We start from the raw sequence: 18,068 nt of genomic DNA on the forward strand, positions 1-18,068 counted from the left end.
ATGGAGTATGGGTATTTGAAGGTGTTGGGCAAAGAGTGTCCCCTGCAAACCCCAGCCTTTGGAGGTGTGATTGGTCTGTGGTTGGTCTGGTTCCATCCCTCAGAAAGCTTGGTCTTTCCTCTCTAGACTCCGGACCTAGTAGTCCTCCCTGGCCCATATGCAGCAGTGGGGAGGGGTTTATACATCTAATACCTCCTTAAGGCCATACCTCTCAATAGGTTCCTGGCTGAGGCAGTATTTGGAATCCTTAGTTATAGGACCACCTGGGTACCTCCTGATGTTGCAGTGAATTCCTCTGGTAAGTTTCCTAGCCAGTTTCTCAGCTACTGCTCTCATTTCCTTAGAGGCCAGTGGGAACATCTGGGTGTCTTCCATGTTGTGATCACCGTTTCTCTTTCTCTTTTTTAATATTTTGAGAGAGAGAGAGAGAGCGCAGTGGAGGGGCAGAGAGAGAGGGAGACACAGAATCTGAAACAGGCTCCAGGCTCTGAGCGGTCAGCACAGAGCCCCATGTGGGGCTTGAACCCACGGACCGTGAAATCATGACCTGAGCCGAAGTCATATGCTTAACCGACTGAGCCACCCAGGTGCCCCACCATTTCTCTTCTTTATATCAGCAATGGTTGTTGTGGGGCCAGCAAGGAGTCCTCCTCTTTAACTAACGAGATACAGATTACCAAACTCTTTGTTTAAAAGAAATCTACCTAAGTCGGGGGTGGGGGTGAACAGGTTAAATGGGTGATAGGTATTAAAGAGGGCACTTGTGATAAGCACTGCGTGTTGTATGTAAGTGATGAATCACAAAATTCTACACCTGCAAGTAATATTGCACTGTATGTTAACTAACTGGAATTTAAATTAAAACTTGAAAAAAAAAAGAAAAGAAAACTTGCATTTAGAAGGTTAGGTTCTGGAATTTTAACTAATTAATTTTAATTTAATTTAAATTAGTATTATATGAGAGAGCAGACCCGATGAGTTCAAATTTTACTAGAAGAAATAATAATGGTATGGAATGGAATGCTTTACATCTGCATAGAATTTCAAATGGGAAGCAGGACAAAACATTCTTCTATTTTGGACTTTAACCTGGGACTTCACAGAAGAAAGGTCAGGACCTGTATGTGTCTGTGTCTTCCCACAATCTTCTGGTTTTTTCCACAGTCCACCCTGACAGAAATGGCAAGATATTTTTTTTCTATTTCTTCTCAGGCCTGGACACTCCCAAAGTATCCCCTCCCTCCTTTTTGGAACTGTAAAGTGAAAGGAAAGAGAGGCCAGTTGATTAATAAGAAAGCAAATGAGGTATTATTTCTAAATGCAATATATGTTATGAAGTTATGGAGTTATTTGTCAGCAGAAACACTGAGTTAGGTGAGATATGAATCGCTGTATAATATAGAGTATCAACCTGGGTTAAGAGGCAAAGTTGGCTCCAAAGCCTACTGAATGTTCCGTAAAACATGAATGAGATTGTAAATAGTTCACTCTGTAACATGGGCCCACCTAAATGGGTAGGCACTGTGTTCTGATTCAAAAGATTTATCACCCTTACCCTCATCCTTGACTGATCAGTGTGTCCCTAAATTATGGAAACATATAACCAACAGTGACAGATCCCCTTCCATCGTATGGAGAGCCACATCACAGAAGATTCTTGGAATTTGAAGATTTAGCATTCGTGACCTTTGAGTATTCTCAAAAGATCGTGACAGTCCATGAAGTATGGTGATTTTTCTACTACAAGCTAGTGTGTAGGGTCTCTGCTTAGCTAGTGGGTTCGTTTAAGCAACAACTTAACTCTGCACTGGCACCATTTTATTGTTGCATATGTGGTTTTGTATTCATTTTGTGGGGAAAATTATATGCTGCAGTCATCTTTTCAAATTTGCAGTATCATAAAAGTCTCAGGCTTTTTCACTCAGGAATGTTATGAGTCTACTCTATAAGAAACTGTTATGCCTTTGTAAGGAAGACTGTGTTGGTTGAGGCAAAGCTGTGAAGTGATAAGAAGATAGTCAAGTTGTCTTCAAAACTACTTTGAAGGAAATGGGAATCCTGAGATGGTGAAGTCTGACCACCTTGGTTTGCATCAACTCAGAGAAGAATGAAAATGCTTAGCCTATGCCAGATAAAATGGGCAATTTTATCAAAGTTTTGCCTTTCACATCATGCATACAGCCAGAACTGGGGAACATAGGTTTGTTTATAAGCCTTGACAAAAAGCCGTGCAGGTTCCCTGAGAACTCTTGAAAACTCTGCAGCTTTCAGCCCTAGCTGAAAAATATATTAGACTGTTTTTGTTTCCCCCTTGAATTTTGAAAGAAATGGTGCTAATCAAAAGGCCCATATTCTAGATTCCTGATTGATGTAGTCATCTCCACTGTTTTAAAGAGTTATCTCCAGAGATTTACTAACAACTTACCTGTGGCCCTCAGACTTATTATGATTCTGGCAATCATGTCAGATTCCTTTGTGTATGTCCACATGTCCATTGCCAATCACCTTAGGACCAATTTGCCAAACAGATTATATCAACAGAATTCTGGAAGACAAATTCCACTACCATATCTACTCTAGATAACAGTGCTGGTCCTCCTACCTCACCACTGCAGAACTGCAAACAATACTTTAATATACTTTTTACTAAAACCCACAATTCCAGTACTCTCCCACAATTTCCCACACTGTTGAATCACAACCCTCCAGGACATCTACATTATACAAAGCAGAGTGCTTCAGTATGCACAACAGAGAGTGGCCTACAGGAGAGGCAGTCTTGTGGAAGTCCCTGTCTAATTCTCTTGCTATGCTTGTACAATCTATTCCTATCAAAATCTGGAAGATGACTTTTTGGGTCCATTCAAAGCCACAGAGATAACCAACTCCATTGAATTCTACCTCTCATTATGCTATTCTGTGATATTTTTTCCTATTACCATTCTATACTGTGCCTCAGGAGGCCTACATCCTGCCCCCCTTCTCCTGACATGGGAAGCCAAAGTTTACAGAAGAGAATACTGGTTTTATAGAACCATAAACATCTCTGACACCTGGTCTAATGGAAGGTATTAGATCCAGAAGAGCTGTCATTGGGACCAAACTCCTACTTCAACGAGAATAATAGCAATACTGATGTTTAATAAGTGCTTACTATGTGCCAGTCACTGTTCTAAGGACTTTATATTAATTACTTAATCCTCATGATTATCCTATGTGTTAGATTTTTTTTCTTTTTTCTTTATTTTTTTTAAGGCTAGTTGAGTGAAGCAGTGGGAGTGGAGAAGGAACAAAGAAATCTGTAACTGGCTATGATCAATTAATTGTAAACACCACTGCACTCGGACCAGCCCCATGTATTAGATACTTTTATTTCCTACTTCATGCATGAAAGAGCTTTAGTATTATCTGTCAAGCTCAGACTTTTATGATAAGTCAGGTTTTGGTTATACAATCGCATAATTCCTTACTAAAAATCTTGGGTCCCATGTATTCTGAGATTCAGAAAATTTAAGATTTTACGGAGGCACTGAGATCTATAATATTGATATTATAGAACACCCTTGGCAGGGTCTGGGGAAGTACTCAAAATTAAACAGATTTCTGCAGCAAATAAATGCATATTGATTTAACATGGGTATTAAAGATTATATATAACCTCACTCAGCAATAACCCAAGTCATGTTTTTTGTTTTACTTTTTAATACTAGCTTTATTGAGATATCATGTATGATGAATTTCACCCTTTAAAAGCATACAATTTGGTGGTTTTTAGTAGATTTTAGAAGTTGTGTATTGATCAACACTAATTCTAGGACATTCATTACCTGAAAAGAAATTCCATAACCATTAGCAGTCACTTCCCATTTCCCTCTCACCCTAGTCCTTGGCAACCTTAATCAATTTTCTGTCTCTAATGATTTGCCTATTCTGAGTATTTCATATTAAACAGAATCATAGAATATATATCTTTTGTGTCTGACTTCTTTCACTTAGCATAATGTTTTCAAGGTTTGTCTATATTGTGGTGTGTATGAGAACCTCATTCCTTTTTATGACTGAGTAATGTTCCATACAATGGAACAATATATCACATTTTATTTACCTCTTTATCTGTTGATGGATATTTGGATTGCTTTTTGGCTATTATGAATAATGCTACTATGAACATCTGTGTACAAGTTTTTGTGGGAACATATGCTTTTGATTTTTATGGTTAAATACCCTGGAGTGGAATTGCTTGGTCATAAGGTAACTCTACATTTAGCTTTTTGAGGGACTGCCAAACTATTTTCCAAAGCAGCCACACATCATTTTACATTGTCAGTTTCTTCTCATCTTTGCCAACACTTGTTATCCTTCCTTTTGTTGTTGTTGTTAGAGCCATACTAGTGGGGCGAAATGGTATCTCGCTGTGTTTTTGATTTGTACTTCCCTCATGGCTAACGATGTTGCGTATCTTTCCATATGCTTAATGGCCCTGATATATCTCCTTTGGAGAAGTGTCTATACAAACACATTGATCATGTTTAAGTTGGATTTTTTGTCTTTTTGCTGAGTCATAAGAATTCTTTGTATATTCTGGATTTAAGTCCCTAATCAAATATATGATTTGCAAATATTTTCCTCTATTTTTACTTTCTTTATGGTAGTTTTTGAAGTACAAATGTTTTTTAATTTTGATGGAATGTAAATTACCTGTTTTTAATTTGTTTTTTTATGTTGTAGCTGTAATAGCTAAGAAACTACTGCATAACGCAAGGTCATGAAAATTTACTTTTGTTTCATGTAAGAGTTTTATATTTTCAAGTTCTTACATGTAGGTCTCTTATCCATTTTGAGTTAATATTTGTATATAGTGGGAGGTAGCCAGCTTTGCTGCCAAATGAGTTATGAAAACAAGCTTTCAAATTTCAGAGATTTTTGGATTTTGTAAGAATATTTAAGGGATTATAGGCCCTTATGATCCTGCCCCCTGACCACAGGTGGTCGAAGTAGGCATGGACAAGTCACATGAACTGGAAAGAATGTCATTTTAAGGACAGTAGCCAGTCTCTATATTGTATGATGGAGCTTGGAGTTGTTCTGTAAGCATTTTGGTGACCTCTTTCAGTGTTGGAGATGTTGAATAATGAGTAATAGTACTTACTGTATGGGGATGATCCTGACCGGGTGAAACAAAACAAATTAATATGCTTAATTTCGAGATGATTAAAGTTTGGCTTAACAGTGTGAATTATGTGCATCTTTTACACATAATTGCATCTTTTACAGAACAGGCTGCCTACAGTTAATTGTTTATCATTCCAGAATAGGCTGCTTTATGACAGAATATAATCATTACTTTTATTTGGGAGTGTGTATGTCTTTGTTACGAATGTTTGTTTGTAAGAAATTGGGAGAGCAGACCACAAGAGGAACATGAAGATCTGAAATCTTTTCAGTGTAACCTGGAGGAAAGTATGGGAAAAGGAGCTGGACTGGATCTGACACGGTGGCAGCTGGGTGAGACAGTCAGTGAGCCACATGTGATCCCTGTTAAGGCTGAGTAAGTCAGACTTTGGAAACACTAAACTATTGTGGCTTCCTGTGGCCAGGGCCCATATCATATTTTGTGTGGTGGGAAATAGGAGATCTTTCCTGAATACCACACTTGTTCCCACCGTCGGTCATCCTTGAGAAGGAGATGAGGCTCCTAAGTAGAGAAGGCCAGCCTTTTACTCTGGCTGGGTCTGGGAAAGAGCAGGAAAGCCCATGGCCTGGGAAGGAAAGGATAAAAAGCGTTGAAAGGACTCCGAACTTTGGGAGGAGAACTGTCATTCTATACCACTGTGGCCGACTGAAGGTCACTGGTAGGGAACCCTCTGTGGTAAAGTATTGCCAGTAGATACAAGGGCAATGATGACTAAAATTTTGTTTTAAATAATCATCTTTTCCTGTGTTGTAATTTCTTTTATCTTTTTTTTTTTATTAATTTTTTAATATTTATTTATCTTTGAAAGCTAGAGAGACACAGAGTGTGGCAGGGGAGAGGCAGAGAGAGAGAGAGGGAGACACAGAATCGGAAGCAGGCTCCAGGCTCTGAGCTGTCAGCACAGAACCCAGGAACCATGAGATCATGACCTGAATTGAAGTCGGATGCTTAACCAGCTGAGCCACCCAGGCGCCCCTGTGTTAGAACCTTTTAGAGGGCAGAGATTTGTGGGAAGTCCTAGATTTTTAAGTCTTGACAGAGTAGGTCTGAAGGTGGGAAGTGAGAAGCTTTCCCTGGTGCCACACCTTTAAGTCAGCCTGGCAAATGTGAAAATGTTAGCCGTAGACAGGCTAGTACTGTTTGTGGCTATGTATTGAACTTCATTTCCTCTCAAGTCTGTTTCCATCTGATCCTAATTCTTGGCTTCACCTCTTATTTACAGTTCTGCTCCTGCTCATTAGACTGGCATCAGTATTTGGTATTCCCTGTTGGACTTTTGGCCTTTCCTCAAGGATGTGTCTGACAGCCACTTTAGTATTTCAAGTCTCCAAATCAAGCTTTGTTTGGGGGTGATGAAAATGCTCTAAAATTAGATTTGTCGTGACGGTTGCACAAGTCTATAAACACACTAAAAATCACTGAAATGTACACTTTAAATGTATGAATTTTATGGTATATGAATACTGAATATGGTTGTGAATGAAACTGTTAAAAAGTCAAGGTCACTGGCCAGTGCACAATAAACATAATAGTAGCTTATATTTTTAGTGTTGACTATGGGAAACAAAATGGTCTCAAGGCTTTATTCATATTTTTCCCCACAACTGTATGAGGTAGGTATTATCACTGTCCCTACTCTTACAGAGAAGGAACACGTAATTTTCTCTCAGCCTTATAGCTTATATGTGCCAGAGTCCAGATAAGAATTGGGAGTCTGGCCTTAGGATTAGTATTCTTGGCCACTATGCTATAGTGCGGTGTTTGGTCAGGGTGGGGAGTTAAGTATGTCTGTTTTTCTTATTTGAAAAAGGAGGTAAAATTAGGTACCTAGAATGGTAGTGGGGGTGGTCATTGAATGCTTGGAATAAAGTACTGAAGTGACTCAGAAGGCGGATCATTTATTTCTTGTTACATAATAAACTACCCCCAAACTTAATGGCTTAAAACAATAACTATTTTGTTCATGAGTCTGCAGGGTAGTCCCTGTGGTCTGGGTCAGGCTGGCGGATTCTGGTTTGTGATTGCTTGGCTGGCAGGAGGCTAGATGGGAAAATATTTAAGTTGACTTTCTTAGTCATTTTAAATTGGCTTAAGGTGTAATATATAATATTGTCAATTGAAGCATAGTGGAAGTTCAGTTTTCCAAATCTTGCTTAACAGTTATTCTTAATTATCTAGGAGAAAGAGAATACAATGTATTATATTCTTTAGTATTTTAAGTATTTCAAGTCTCAAAATCAAGCTTTGTTTGGGGGTGATGAAAATGCTCTACAATTAGATTGTGGTAATGGTTGCACAACTTTGTGAACATACTAAAAATTTGGGTATTTCGGTTGTAAATAACATGATTGAGGCTGTTCACTTAGATTACTTATATTAGTGTTCTTTTGAGACTTCAGTCTAATCTCTCATTTAGAGACTATCAAGATATTTTACTATCCTATGTTTCAATTATTGAAGGAACACTCCTTCAATGTATCTTGGATAATCAAGTCTGCTTTGAAGCTCTAGCATCTCATAGAAGAGGAATTCATTTTAGGGTCAGGTCCCTCTGACTCTAAGTCAGTAGCCTTAACTGTCTTTATCATATTTGACTTTATTGATCTAGCTAAAATGTGGGGACTATTTTCTCAGCCATTTGAGAATTTTCTGCTTCAAGCTTCTGCCTCCAGCTACTCCTTTATGCCCATTTCTGCAGTCTTCTCCCTGATGGATAGTTGCATGTCCCAGTAGGTGAGAACTAAAATGTAGTCTTATGTTTATGTCATAATACTGTCCTGTTGGACCACTCAGCTTAGTTTGTCTGTTCTACTGATGGTCTTGTATGAGATGGGCCATGTTCAACAATAAGCCAAGAAGTTCCAACAGGTTGCTCCTAGGAAGTGAGGATTATGGTTTTTATTTCAGGCCTCTTCCTTTTCTCTGGTCACAAGGCCATACATATTGTGGTCAGTGTTTTGTTTGTTTGTTTGTTTTGTTTTACTTTTTTAAAAAAAATTGAGTGGAGTTGACACGATGTTACATTAGTTTCTGGTGTACAACATAGTGATTCAACATCTCTATATATTATGCTATGCTGTGATCAGCATTTTTCTTTTTTTTTTTATTTTAAGATTTTATTTTTAAGTAATCTCTACACCCAACATGGGGCTCAAACTTACAACCCCAAGAGCAAGAGTCATATGCTCCACTGACTGAGCCAGCCAGGCGCCCCTCTGTGATTGGCGTTTTGAGGAGGATAGGCCAGTTTATCTCCTGTCTTCACCTACTCCGCCTGAACCACTGTATGGGCTTTGAATATACCTAGTTGAATATATCTAGGTTTAATCTGGATAAACACCTACCAGCTGTGTAACCCTGGGAAAGCCATTTAAATTTTCTGAGCCTCAGTTCCCTCATCTATAAAATGAGGATTACATGAGTACTTGTGTAACATGGTGGCTGTAGAAATGAAAGAGGCAATATATACAAAGAACCAAGTATAGTGCCTGGTCCATAAATAGTCGGTGCTAGTCTGGGATGATTTCAGGGTTAAATAGCACAGAAGATTGAGCTGTGGAACTAGTCAGTTTATTGAGAAATGACTCCTAAGGAAAACAGTCCTAAGGTGAGGCAGAAGTAGAAAAACTGACCCTAGGGCTGGAAGCACACATCCTGCCATGATACTCTTCAGTCATTACTGCAGATCTCAGCTTACCCTGAACAGTTATCCAGCCAGATTCCTGGGGAAGTTTCTTTGCAAAGGTGCCAAATAGCAACTTTGCCTCTTTACGGCAGCTCATCAGTTGAAGACTGCTGGAGTCTGATGCTTTGGACAGCCCAAGTACCAAAATCCACTAAACCTGTCTTTGAAAACATAGTGTGAACAAAGGGAATAAGTGTATTGCTTACAAGATGTGCAGGTATGTAAACAAACAAACAAACAAACAAAACCCTGGGGAATTGCATCTCAATAACAACTTGGAATGATTATATGCATTATTCCAAATATATATTCTTTCCTTTTAGGAGTTGTAAACTCAAAGACCAGGAGGGGCCAGACAGGAATTGTGAATTAATTGAACTTAGTGCTAGTAACAGGGAGTGGAGGGCCTTGGGGTCAAAGTGAATTCAAGAGAGCTTGTTTTTCACACACCCCCGCTCTCCCCCCCCCACCCCCAGATAATCACAGAGGATGTTTCTTGACCAATTCCCTTTCTGACACTAGTTTCACCAGTCATAAGTGATTAGAATTATGTTAACACTAAAACAACTATTTATACTGTCTCTTCCTTCTAATGCCTTACTTTCTATCACATTTATTCTTTTAGGTTAAAGGGAATAGATCCGTTGTTCACTCCAATTTTTAGCGTTTGACTTCAGTTTGATAAAATACTGAAACGCGGGTACTGAGTGAAAAATGAGGTTGCTAAAGGTTAATGTTTTAATGCTTTTAATATCTAGTAGTGCCACTTCTGCATCTTGTCAAAATGAGACAAGTTCCATTCTGGTAGGACTCAGAAGAGCTGCTAACAAAGAATTACTTGATTTAGTTAAAAACAAGAAAGGGCAACTCTTCCCCTGTATGCAGCTATCATCCAGAGCAACTATCCTCCTCCTTAATCTAAAAAAAATCCCCATTCTAACTCTGACATTAATGTAAAGAGAACTGTCAAGTAGTCATAAACACTACATTAAAAATGTGAAAAATTTTTTATTCTTACAATTAGAGCCTGAGCTGATCTGTCAGTGCTGCATCACACAAAGCAGACTGGCAATGCCAAAACAATCCTCAGAAATCATGTGCATTTCTATAACATTATGCCAAACATAATATCAAGGAACAAGGGGAAGTATAATGGGAAAAATGTTAGAGTGTTTAATTCTATATTTTAATGTGCATTTATAAAACATATCTGACAGTCTAAAACCAATGGTGAAATTTCCAGGTAAAAAGTGTTAGTATCATAAGTGGTGACTGAAATTCTCCCTGATATCATTCAGTTCTTTAATTCATATAAAGGAGATTCACTTGTCGATTTAAATCAGATGGTGTGTGTGTGTGTGTGTGTGTGTGTGTTTCCTCTCAGAATACGGACCCTTAGCAGGTGCCTATGTACCTTTGCCACTTTGGAGAAAAATGAATATTTTTTCCTAGATTGTCCCTGATATTATGGGAAAATTCTGGGAAATTTTATTTTCTAAATCCTCCAGATAGGAGAATTGTAACTGGAACATTAGATAAATTTTCTGCTCTTGAAATTGGGTTTGTAACAAGATTTAATTTTTTCATTGGTTGTTGTATTAATATAATTTTTTAAATGTGTAATATTCTGTAAAATCCAAATGAAGAAATTTCTAAAATATTATTTAATGCTAATTAGAAGTCATAAATTTTTGGAGCCATTTCTTCGTAAGTCAGAGCTAATCAATAAGATTTCGAAAATATATTGTCACAAATAAGTAGAAATGCCCATGGTATTATCTGCACATTCCTGAATTCTGAAAGGTCTGTACTATATTAATACACTAGAAACAACTTAAAAATGAAAAGGAAAATATTCTTAGAAAAGTTTAAACTTTGGGTTCAGCAAGCATTTATTGAGCATCTCTTATGCACAAGTCACTGTATTAAGTGCCAGGGAGATAAAAACGAACATGGTGTTTGCTCATAAGGTATACATGACTAATGGGTTAAATAAATATGAATGAAAACAATTAAGGCCCAGGGAGATAAAGTGCTAACAGATGCGTAAACAGTGTTAGCTACTAGTGCTCAGTTTTCCTCCTGCAAAATGAGGATAAATAAATGTTGAGTTCAAAAGTGAAGGTGTAAGATAATGGGCTCCTTAATTGAGTATTTTGACGTTCTCGAATGCCAGAAGTATTACTTTATTACGTCTTCGCTTTCAAGTTCTGGACAGTTAGCTCAATTGGTTAGCATAGCCGTCATTCATCCTTCATTCATCCATTTGTTTATTCATCCACACAAGAAATACTGAGCACGCATTCTGAGCCAGGCCCTGAGATGGGCACTGGGAACACAACAGGGAGGCAGATAGCCACAGACCAACATTCTAATAGAATAGTAATGAAAAAAGATCAGGGATTAAATCACCCGATGTGCTTTCTCCTGCTCCGTTGCTACTGTTGATCTTTTAGCTAGCAAAGTACAATTGTGTACTAGAAAAGAAGCTCAAAGAACATGCTCAGTTGGTGATCTACCACTTGCATCATTTATATATATAAAGTTTGCATCTCATCATTATCTCTTGTATTCTGAATTAACATTTTAATTTTTTTTTTTTAATTTTTTTTTTCAACGTTTTTTATTTATTTTTGGGACAGAGAGAGACAGAGCATGAACGGGGGAGGGGCAGAGAGAGAGAGGGAGACACAGAATCGGAAACAGGCTCCAGGCTCCGAGCCATCAGCCCAGAGCCTGACGCGGGGCTCGAACTCACGGACCGCGAGATCGTGACCTGGCTGAAGTCGGACGCTTAACCGACTGTGCCACCCAGGCGCCCCAACATTTTAATTTTTGCCTTATTTTTCTAAATTAGTAATATTCTAAATTCTATAAAATATGAAGCCTTGGAGAGAAAGGATTACAATAGTGGAGCCTATTTTCCTAGAAATCATTTAAAACTTTGTGGCATTCTCATTAAATGCCAGTGGAGCAGTCTTTTAGAATACTTAAATCTAATTTTGTTTTTGGATATACAAACCATAATTTTGCTTGTGTGGTCTCATAAATATATCTTGAACTAAGAAATATGTCTTCAACTGTCTCCCATGCTCCTTTTCAGTCACCTAAAAATCAAGTAAATAGAAAATAAAGTCTCTAAAGGTGGCTTGATTAAATAGGAATCTGATTTTTATAAGTAATAGACATAAATAAGCAGCTGAAAACTCAGAGCTTTTCATAACAGCGGATAAAAAGTATTGTTAAAATAATTCCTCTTGGATAAAAGAATTCAGATAACTATGCCAAGAGAAAATCTGTAGGTCCTGAAGGATTCTTTCATAATAAATGGAAAACAACAACAAAATAACTAGAATACTTTATAATTAGTTGCAGTAGCTTTCAAAGAGCTGTTACTTTGCCCAGATCCTATTCTTTGTTTAAATTTTGTTTGACAAGCATTTTATAAATGATTATAGGAGGTGGTTTCTGTTTCATTAATGAAGCTGATAATGGTTAATTACTAAAGTGGAGTAAACAGTTCAAAACCAGATCAAGAACGAAAAGCCAATTATGTAGAAATGATCCAGCTGTACTAAATATGATTTCCTTTTACTATTAAGAACCTCAAAAATATTTTAAAACCCTTAAGAAAAAAACCAACCAAACCACCTATGTTATAACTTTATTTCTTACTGTTTGGTTTAGTATTGAAAGCCATATCTAGTTTGGTTTTCAAATTCAGTGAAAGAGCTCCAAAACACAAAATGGAATTCACTTGATCTTAACATGAAATGAAAGTCAGTACAACTGGAGACATTCTTTTTGATTGCTTAATATGAACTCTTAAGTATAGAACCAAATTTAGAATCCAGCTTTTCTGTTTCTAAGTTGAGATTCACGAAACATAACCATTTAAAAAGTGAACATTTCGGTGGTATTTAGTATATTCACAGTGTTGTACACTTACTACCTCTGTTTTAGTTCCAGAACATGTTCATTACCCCACAAGGAAAGCCCATACCCATTTAAGCTATTACTCTCCATTTATCCCATCCCCACCTCCTGGCAACCACCGGTGTGCATCCTGTCTTTATGATTTACCTATTCTGGATATTTCATATAAGTGGAATCATACAATATGTGACCTTTTGTATCTACTTACTTTTACTTAACAACATTTTTGAGACTTATCAACATTGGACCATATGTCAGGACTCATTTCTTTTTATGGCTTAATTAATATTTCATGGTCTGTTTATGCCACAGTTTGTTCATCCATTTGTCTGTTGGTGGACATTTGTAGTGTTTCCCATCTTTTGGCTAAAGTGAATAGTGCTGCTATGCATATGTATTTGAGTACCTGTTTTCAATTCTTTTGGGTATATATTTAGGAGTAGAATTGTTTGGTCATATGCTAATTCTATGTTTAACTTTTTGAGTTATCAATAAACTTTTTCATAATACTGAACTATTTTACATTCCCATTAGCAGTGTACTAAAGGTCCAATTTCTGCACACACTCGCCAACACTTATTTACTATTTTTTTAAATTATAGCTATCCTAAGGAGTATGAAGTGGTACTTCATTATGGTTTTGATTTGCATTTACCTAGTGGCTAATGATGTTCATCTTTTCATGTGTTTGTTGGCTGTTTGTAGGTCTTCTTTAAAGAAATGTGTAATCAAGTCCCTTGTGCATTTTAATTTAATTTAATTTATTTAAAAGTAGGCTTCATGCCCAGTGTGGAGCCCAATGCAGGGCTTGAACTCACGACCCTGAGATCAAGACATGATCTGAGATCAGGGGTCAGATGCTTAACTGACTGAGCCACGCGGGTGCCCCCATTATGCATTTTTAAATTGGACTTTTTAAATCTTTCTGTGGTTGAGTTGTGAGAATTCTTGATATATTCTGGATACTACGTATATGGCTTGCAAATATTTTCTCCCATTCTGTAGATTTTCTTTTCACCTTTTTGGTAATGTTCTTTTATGCATAAAAGTTTTAGTTTTGATGAAGTCCAATTTATCTATTTATATCTTCTTTTGTAACTCATACTTTTGATGCCCTATCTAAGAAACCATTCCTGAATCCAGGATCATGTCAATTTACCCCTATGTTTTCTTCTAAGAGTTTTATGGTTTTAGCTCATATTTAAGTCATTAAGCCATTTTGAGTTAATTTTTTTATATGATGTGATATATCATATATATGGATATATATATATATATATATATATATATATATATATATATATATATTTCCAAAAATATCCACTTTTGCATGTGGGTATTCAGTTGTCCCAGCACGATTTGTTGAAGGGACTATTCTTTCCCCATTGGATGGTTTTGGCATCTTTGTCAAAAATGAATTAGCCATAGATGAATAAATTAGAGACTGGATTTTAAATTACTGCAAAACCAACTAGTCATTTTTATCTTACTACAGAGATTCTAAAAAATTTGATCCAAGGCTAGCGGGGTGTATAAGGATTTTCCTGATGTTATACATTCTGGTCTCTTAGTTTAGTTCCTATAATAAGAAATGGTAGTGAGGAAGCATTTTACAGTGGAAAGAGCAGTCTCTGTACACTGTCTAGGCTTTGAATCCCATGTCTGCATTTACTTGTCATCGATCTTAGGCAAATAACATTATCCGCTTCTTTAGGACAGTGTCTAAACATTTCTTAGCTGAATTTATTATAATGGTGTTCATTATTGGTAAGCTGCCCGACACTACAGTCATGCTTCTGAACTTTGTTCTTTTACCGCAGTGACAACTGTGTGAGAAAGAGGCTCCACTGGGTCTTTTTTCCATGACAAGGTGTACTGTAGAAGAAAGAAGCTTGGTGTATACTTTTCTGTTGTATATTCTGTTCTCCCTCCACCTTCCACTTAAGTGGTGTAGACTCATACAAGCCAACTGTGCGCATTTTTTCCTGAGTCTGTATCCTATAACATCACATTGGTGGCTTGATATTGGCCATGGTGGGAGTATATGCACCAGTGAAATAATCAACCACCACAAATCAAGTTTGTGTTTTTCCAGCAAGCTGGCTTACTAGCTTACCACCGCTTCCACTTCTCTCTTACCTTACTAATTGTTAATAATTCTTTAAAATTCAGTTTAAGTGAAATCTCACTCTGGAAGTCTTCACTCACCTCTCTAAGTCAAGTGTAACTCCTCTGCTTTCCTAGAAACCAGTGGATAACTTAATTGCCTTTTCAATGGCTTCTTAAGGATCAAATTCAGTATCAGTCAGGATTTAATCAAAGAAGCAGAACCAGGAATTTTAAGGGATTTACTGCAAGGAATTAGCTGAAGCATTTGTGAAGGGTGGCTAAGTGAGTCCAAAGTCCGCAGGCAAGACAGGACAGGAAGAGAAGATCACAAGTAGGCTGGAACCCATGGGCATGAGCTGTTTGGAGTCCTCTTTATTCCCTTGACTTGCTGCATCATTAATCTCTCCCCTCTTCACTGCGATCACTCCTGTCACCTGACAAAGATTGTCTCCTTGGCGTTAAAAACAACAATAGCAAAAAAAAAAAAAAAAAAAAAAAAAAAAAAAGCAACCAAAAACCTTTGGACCTTAAATCCCAGTCTAGATACCATCCCACTTCTCTGCTCCTCCATACAGCTAAACTTCTAGCCAAATGAAGAATGTTTCCATCTGTTGTGTTTTGCTGCCTCTCCCTCCAATTCACTTTTTTAAAAAGTCAACAACTTTTATTATAATTCCATGTATTTTACAGAAATAAGAATGTAGCCAACAGGTCAGAGGCATAGGACAAAATGTTCTAAAACTGCAGGTTTGTTCATGTTGCTCTACTGACATCTGGAACAGGCTCTCCGTCACATCGGGCACAGCAGCTGCGCTTGTCTGATGCCTCCTTCTGATGCCAGATGCGGCCCTGGGCACACTTGGCACTGCCCACCAGGCAGCAAGAGCAGCAGTTCTGCTTCCTGCAGTGCATTTGCACTCTGCATGTGCAGAAGCCACTGGTGGAGCAGGGGCAGTTGGGTCCGTTTCCAGCTGAGGTGGGGACAGAGGTCCAAAGCAGGTGACACAGGGAGACACGCTGCAGGCATAGTTCCGGTTCCCTCTTCAGTCTCCTATGTAATCTGGTTTTGTTCTCATCACACCACTAAAACTGTTGTGGTCAGGGTCATCATAGCAGGCACTTTTGATCGACTTAACCCTTCATTCCCAACTCCCTTTTCCCTTGTCTACTTTCTCCGTAGAGGCTAGAAAAATTCAACTCTCACCTTCCCAGAGCTTCCCTTGCAGTTCAGGGTGGCTACGTGGCATAGCTCTGACTGATGAGGTACAAAAGAATTCTGGGGATGGAAGCTTCTTGGAAAGTTTTTCTATTATTAATAAAGGGACATACACTGTGGGCTCCACACCTTAGCTCCCCCCCCCCCCCCGCCTTGTACACGAGTCCAGAACAGTGACACCCATCTTGCTGCCATCAGAGCATAACAGGCTCTGATATTCAACTGCCAACTAGCGCCTGTAGCTGGTGATACCTCCAGACTTTTTGTGGTATGTGTGGGGAAAAAAATCCCAGATTCTTATTTGGGTTTAATCTCATTTTTTGTTGTTGTCATTTCTTGACTCTGAAATCCGTTCCTATTAATACAGTCACCACCAACTTTCATGCTGCTAAATTCAATAGAACCTTTTCTTTCCTCATCTTATTTAACTTCTCACTAGCATTCCACACTGTTGAGCACTTTCTCCATGAAACATATGTCTCTTTTAACTTCCTTGATGCCTTTTTCTTGTTTTTTTCTTTTACCTTTTTAGCTACTCTCTCTATTTTGCAAGTTCTCTGTTGTCAAACCGATACTTAAATATTGGAGTTTGTCAAGGTTGTGTTCTACTACTTTTTTCTTCTTCAGTGATCTTATGTATTTTAATAGCTTTAAATACCATCAGTATCCTGAAAACTTCCACAGTATTACCACCAGCATGGACTTCTCTCAATTCCAGCTTCATATTATCTGCTTGACATTCCAGATGCTTCACAAACATTTTAAACTCAATATGTCCAAAATTGAACTACTACTTTTCCATTTAAAAGTGCATTCCTTCTTTATGTCTATATATCTTAGTAAACTTAGTAATATAATCCATCAACCAGAAACCTGGGAGTTATCCATGGTTCCTTACTCTCCATCATCTTTAATGTGGCAGATACTATGGGTTGGCTCACCTAACACCCATTACAATAAACTCCTCCTTGCTTTTCTTTCCTTTAAAGACTGGAAAATGAAATACTCATTTCCTAGCCTCCCTTGCAGCTGAGTAGCCACGTAGCTTTTTTTTTTTTAACTTTTTTTTAAAGTTTATTCATTTTATGAGAGAGAGCAAGAACAAGCAGGGGAGGGGCAGAGAGAGGGAGAGAGAGAATCTCAAACAGGCTCTGTACTGTCAGCACAGAGCCCAATGTGCGGCTTGATCCCACAAACCAAGAGATCATGACCTGAGCCTAAATTGAGACTTGGTTGCTTAACCAACTGAACCACCCAGGCGCCCACCAGTTACATAGTTTTGATCAAGGAAATATGAATGGATCTTTACAGAAGTGCTTAACTTTCTTTTCTTTTTCTTTTAGAGAGAGAGAGTGTGAGTGGGGGAGAGGGGCAGAGGAAAGGAGAGGGAGTGGGAAAGAGAGAGAGAGACGCTTAAGCATGCTCCATGCTCAGCACAGAGACTGATGTAGGGCTTGATCCCATGACCCTAGGATCCTGACCTGAGCCAAAATCAAGAGTCAGACGCTCAACCTGCTGAGCCATTCAGGCATCCTAGAAGTGCTTAACTTTCTACATAAAGTTTTACTAAAAGAAAATCTTTGCAAGTCTCTATCTTCCTTACTGGAACTTATCTGTGATACCTGGAGGTACAGCATCCATCTTGTGACCATATGGTTCAAAGCTACATGCTAGTGATGAGAAAGCAATGCATAGAAGTATCTTGAGACACTGATGACATCAATAAAACTACTGTTAAACTGTTAGACTTGTCACATTCAGACTATTGTTATATGGGGGAGAAAAACCCTCCACTTAAGTCATTGTTGTGGACTTTTTTTTTTTTTTTTTTAGGGAGAGAGAGAGCATGCGAACAGGAGGAGGGACAGAGGTGGGGGTGGGGGAGCAGAGGGAGAGGGAGAGAGGGAATCTTAAACAGGATCCATGCC

General features: G+C 38.1%; 1 protein-coding gene and 1 long non-coding RNA gene across 3 annotated transcripts in view; one reads left to right on the forward strand and one right to left on the reverse strand.

Annotated features, from left to right (window-relative positions):
• The window catches only part of LOC122228483 (bile acid receptor-like), a 44,814-nt gene that overhangs the window by 2,179 nt on the left and 24,567 nt on the right, over nucleotides 1-18,068 (forward strand). The window lies entirely within an intron of this gene.
• Nucleotides 8,837-18,068, reverse strand: part of LOC122228487 — a 35,726-nt gene continuing 26,494 nt past the window's right edge. Inside the window, exons 4-5 of one of the 2 annotated variants that reach the window (XR_006206613.1) lie at nucleotides 11,902-11,986; nucleotides 8,837-9,036 (exon numbers count right to left, since the gene is read on the reverse strand). This is a non-coding gene — a long non-coding RNA (uncharacterized LOC122228487). Of the gene's footprint in view, nucleotides 9,041-11,901; nucleotides 11,987-18,068 lie in introns of both variants that reach the window. The other variant, XR_006206612.1, reaches the window with a different exon arrangement.

This window comes from Panthera leo, chromosome C1, assembly GCF_018350215.1.
Source record: "Panthera leo isolate Ple1 chromosome C1, P.leo_Ple1_pat1.1, whole genome shotgun sequence".
Taxonomy (NCBI): domain Eukaryota; kingdom Metazoa; phylum Chordata; class Mammalia; order Carnivora; family Felidae; genus Panthera; species Panthera leo.